This window comes from Aethalodelphis obliquidens, unplaced genomic scaffold (assembly GCF_003676395.1).
Source record: "Aethalodelphis obliquidens isolate GAN/ISIS:26980383/991018 unplaced genomic scaffold, ASM367639v1 scaffold77, whole genome shotgun sequence".
Taxonomy (NCBI): domain Eukaryota; kingdom Metazoa; phylum Chordata; class Mammalia; order Artiodactyla; family Delphinidae; genus Aethalodelphis; species Aethalodelphis obliquidens.
This window is the reverse complement of record NW_020838021.1, coordinates 1,686,876-1,692,906: the sequence shown is the minus strand read 5'-3', so window position 1 is coordinate 1,692,906 and position 6,031 is coordinate 1,686,876.

The window sequence follows — 6,031 nt, the reverse complement described above, 5'->3', positions numbered from 1 at the left end:
TTACTGTGATAGCAAAAAAGGACAGAATCAAGACAAAAAAGAAAATTATAGGCCAATATCTATGGTGAATATAGATGGAAACATCCTCAAAAAGGTATTAGCAAAAAAAATACAACAATACATTAAAATGGCCATACACCATAACCAAAAGGGATTTACTCTAGGGATGGCAAGGATGGTTCAACATCTGCACATCAATCAACATAACACACCACATTAGGAAAACAAAGGATAAAAATCATATGATCACCTCAACAGATGTGGAAAAAGCATTTGACAAGATTCAAAACCCATTATGATAAAAAACTCTACATAAAATGAGCACAGGGCTTCCCTGGTGGTGCAGTGGTTGAGAGTCCGCCTGCCGATGCAGGGGACGTGGGTTCGTGCACCGGTCCGGGAAGATCCCGCATGCCGCGGAGCAGCTGGGCACGTGAGCCATGGCCGCTGAGCCTGCACGTCTGGGGTTGGTGCTCCACAACGGGAGAGGCTACAACAGCGAGAGGCCTGCGTGCCACAAAAAAAAAAAGAAAAAAGAAAAAAGAGCATAGAAGGAACGTACCTCAACTTAATAAAGGCCATAAATGACAAAACCACATCAAAAATCACAGTGAACAGTGAACAACTGAAAGCTATCCTTCTAAGATAAGAAACAAAACAAGGATGCACATTCTCGCCACTCTTATTCAACACAGTATTGGAAGTCCTACCAAGGAAAAGAAATAAAAGGTATCCAAACTGGAAACGAAAAAGTAAAACTATCACTATTTGAAGATGATATGATTTTATATGTAGAACACCCTAAAGACTCCACCAAAAAACTACTGGAAATAAAAAATGAATAGAGTAAAGTTTCAAGGTACAAAATCAATATACAAAATCTGTTGTATTTCATACATTAAAAACAAACTAGCAAGAGGGCAGACAGCAGAAGCAAGAAGAACTACAATCTTGCAGCCTGTAAAACAAAAACCATATTCAAAGAAAGATAGACAAGATGAAAAGGCAGAGGGCTATGCACCAGATGAAGAAACAAGATAAAAACCCAAAAAAGCAACTAAATGAAGTGAAGATAGGCAACCTTCCAGAAAAAGAATTCAGAATAATGATAGTGAAGATGATCCAGGCCCTCGGAAAAAGAATAGAGGCAAAGATCGAGAAGATGCAAGAAATGTTTAACAAACACCTAGAAGAATTAAAGAACAAACAAACAGAGATGAACAATACAATAATTGAAATGAAAACTACACTAGAAGGAATCAATAGCAGAATAACTGAGGCAGAAGAACGGATAAGTGACCGGGAAGACAGAATGGTGGAATTCACTGCTGTGGAACAGAATAAAGAAAAATGAATGAAAAGAAATGAAGACAGCCTAAGAGACCTCTGGGACAACATTAAAATCAACAACATTCGCATTATACGGGTACCAGAAGGAGAAGAGAGAGAAAAAGGACCAGAGAAAATATTTGAAGAGATTATAGTCGAAAATTTCCCTAACATGGGAAAGGAAATACCCACCCAAGTCCAGGAAGCACAGCGAGTCCCATACAGGATAAACCCAAGGAGAAACACGCTGAGACACATAGTAATCAAATTGGCAAAACGTAAAGACAAAGAAAAATTATTGAAAGCAGCAAGGGAAAAACGACAAATAACATACAACGGAACTCCCATGAGGTTAACAGCTGATTTCTCAGCAGAAACTCTACAAGCCAGAAGGGAGTGGCATGATATATGTAAGTGACGAAAGGGAAGAACTTACAAACAAGATTACTCTACCTGGCAAGCATCTCATTCATACTCAATGGAGAAATCAAAAGCTTTACAGACAAGCAAAAGCTAAGAGAATACAGCACCACCAAACCAGCTCTACAAGAAATGCTAAAGGAACTTCTGTAAGTGGAAAACACAAGAGAAGAAAAGGATCTACAAAAACAAACCCAAAACAATTAAGAAAATGGTCAGAGGAACATACATATCGTTAATTACCTTAAACGTGAATGGATTAAATGCTCCAACCAAAAGACACAGGCTTGCTGAAGGGATACAAAAACAAGACCCCTATATATGCTGTCTACAAGAGACCCACTTCAGACCTAGGGACACATACAGACTGAAAGTGAGGGGATGGAAAAAGATATTCCATGCAAATGGATATCAGAAACCTGGAGTATCTATACACATTATCAGATAAAACACTTTAAAATAAAGAATGTTACAAGAGACAAGGAAGGACACTACATAATGATCAAGGAATCAATCCAAGAAGAAGATATAACAATTATAAATATATATGCACCCAACACAGGAGCACCTCAATATATAAGGCAACTGCTAAGAGCTATAAAAGAGGAAATCGACAGTAACATAATAATAATGGGGGACTTGAACACCTCACGTACACCAATGGACAGACCATCCAAAATGAAAATAAATAAGGAAACAGAAGCTTTAAATGACACAAAAGACCAGACAGATTTAATTGATATTTATAGGATATTCCATCCAAAAACAGCAGATTACACTTTCTTCTCAAGTGCATATGGAACATTCTAGAGGATAGATCACATCTTGGGTAACAAATCATGCCTCAGTAAATTTAAGAAAACTGAAATCATATCAAGCATCTTTTCTGACCACAAAGCTATGTGATTAGAAATGAATTACAGGGAAAAAAACGTAAAAAACACAAACACATGGAGGCTAAACAATGCGTTACTAAACAACCAAGAGATCATTGAAGAAATCAAAGAGGAAACCAAAAAATATCTAGAGACAAATGACAATGAAAACACGACGATCCAAAACCTATCTGATGCAGCAAAAGCAGTTCTAAGACGGAAGTTTATAGTTATAGAAGCCTACCTCAAGAAATAAGAAAAATCTCAAGTAAACAAGCTAACCTTACACTTAAAGGAACTAGAGAAAGAAAAACAAACAAAACCCAAAGTTAGCAGAAGGAAAGAAATCATAAAGATCAGAGCAAAAATAAATGAAATAGAAACAAAGAAAACAATAGCAAAGATCAATAAAACTAAAAGCTGGTTCTTTGAGAAGATAAACAAAATTGACAAACCATTAGCCAGACTCATCAAGAAAAAGTGGGAGAGGACTCAAATCAATAAAATTAGAAATGAAAAAGGAGAAGTTACAACAGACACCGCAGAAATACAAAGCATCCTAAGAGACTACTACAAGCAACTCTATACCAATAAAATGGACACCTGGAAGAAATGGACAAATTCTTAGAAAGGTATAACCTTCCAAGACTGAACCAGGAAGAAACAGAAAATATGAACAGACCAATCACAAGTAATGAAATTGAAACTGTGATTAAAAATCTTCCAACAGGGCTTCGTGGTGGCTCAGTGGTTGAGAGTCCGCCTGATGATGCAGGGGACATGGGTTCGTGCCCCGATCCAGGAAGATGCCACATGCCGTGGAGCGGCTAGGCCTGTGAGCCATGGCTGCTGAGCCTGCGCGTCCAGAGCCTGTGCTCCGCAACGGAAGAAGCCACAACAGTTAGAGGCCCACGTAACGCAGAAAAAGAAAAATCTTCCAACAAACAAAAGTCCAGGACCATATGGCTTCACAGGTGAATTCTATCAAACATTTAGAGAAGAGCTAACACCCACCCTTCTCAAACTCTTCCAAAAAACTGCAGAGGAAGGAACACTCCCAAATTCATTCTATGAGGCCACCATCACCCTGATACCAAAACGAGACAAAGATACTACAATAAAAGAAAATTACAGACCAACATCACTGATGAATACAGATGCAAAAATTCTCAACAAAACACTAGCAAACAGAATCCAACAACACATTAAAAGGATCATACACCATGATCAAGTGGGATTTCTCCCAGGGATCCAAGTTTCCTTCAGTACACGCAAATCAAACAATGTGATACACCATATTAACAAATTGAAGAAGAAAAACCATATGATCATCTCAATAGATGCAGAAAAAGCTTTTGACAAAATTCAACACCAATTTATGATAAAAACTCTCCAGAAAGTGGGCATAGAGGGCACTACCTCAACATAATAAAGGCCACATACGACAAACCCACAGCAAACATCATTCTCAATGGTGAAAAACTGAAAGCATTTCCTCTAAGATCAGGAACGAGACAAGGATGTCCACTCTCATCACTATTATTCCACATAGTTTTGGAAGTCCTAGCCACGGCAATCAGAGAAGAAAAAAAAATAAAAGGAATACAAGTTGGAAAAGAAGAAGTAAAACTGTCACTGCTTGCAGATGACATGATGCTATACATAGAGAATCCTAAAAATGCCACCAGAAAACGACTGGAGCTAATCAATGAATTTGGTAAAGTTGCAGGATACAAAATTAATGCACAGAAATCTCTTGCATTCCTATACACTAATGATGAAAAATCTGAAAGAGAAATTATGGAAACACTCTCATTTGCCATTGCAACAAAAAGAATAAAATACCTAGGAATAAACCTACCTAGGAAGACAAAAGACCTGTATGCAGAAAACTGTACGACACTGAGGAAAGAAATTAAAGATGATACCAACAGATGGAGAGATATACCATGTTCTTGGATTAGAAGAATCAATATTGTGAAAATGACTCTACTACCCAAAACAATCTACAGATTTAATGCAATCCCTACCAAATTACCAATGGCATTTTTTACAGAACTAGAACAAATCATCTTAGAATTTGTATGGAGATGCAAAAGACCCCGAATACCCAAAGCAGTATTGAGGGAAAAAAACGGAGCTGGAGGAATCAGACTCCCTGACTTCAGGCTATACTACAAAGCTACAGTAATCAAGACAATATGTTACTGGCACAAAACCAGAAACATAGATCAATGGCACAAGACAGAAAGCTCAGAGATAAACCCATGCACCTATGGTCAACTAATCTATGACAAAGGAGGCAGAGATATACAATACAGAAAAGACAGTCTCTTCAATAAGTGATGCTAGGAAAACTGGACAGCTACATGTAAAAGAAAGAAGTTAGAACACTTCCTAACACCATACACAAAAATAAACTCAAAATGGATTTGAGACCTACATGTAAGCCCAGACACTATAAAACTCTTAAAGGAAAACATAGGAAGAACACTCTTTGACAAAAATCACAGCAAGATCTTTTTTGATCCACCTCCTAGAGTAATGGAAATAAAAACAAAAATAAACAAATGGGACCTAACGAAACTTCAAAGCTTTTGCACAGCAAAGGAAACCATAAACAAGACGAAAAGACAACCCTCAGAATGGGAGAAAATATTTGCGGACGAACCAACGGACAAAGGATTAATCTCCAAAGTATATAAACAGCTCATGCAATTCAATATTAAAGAAACAAACAACCCAATCCAAAAATGGGCAGAAGACCTAAATAGACACATCTCCAAAGAGGACATACAGATGGCCAAGAAGCACATGAAAAGCTGCTCAACATCACTAATTATTAGAGAAATGCAAATCAAAACTACAATGAGGTATCACCTCACACCAGTTAGAATGGGCATCATCAGAAAATCTACAAACAACAAATGCTGGAGAGGGTGTGGAGAAAAGGGAACCCTCTTGCACTCTCGGTGGGAATGTAAATTGATACCACCACTATGGAGAACAGTAAGGAGGTTCCTTAAAAAGCTAAAAATAGAATTACCATATGATCCAGCAATCCCACTACTGGGCATATACCCAGAGAAAACCATAATTCAAAAAGACACATGCACCCCAGTGTTCATTGCAGCACTATTTACAATAGCCAGGTCTTGGAAGCAACCTAAATGACCATCGACAGACAAATGGATAAAGAAGAGGTGGTACATATATACAATGGAATATTACTCAGCCATAAAAAGGAAAGAAATCGAGTCATTTGTTGAGACGCGGATGGACCTAGAGACTGTCATACAGAGTGACGTAAGTGAGAAAGAGAAAAACAAATATCGTATATTAACACATGTATGTGGAACCTAGAAAAATGATACAGATGAACCGGTTTGCAGGGCAGAAGTTGAGAC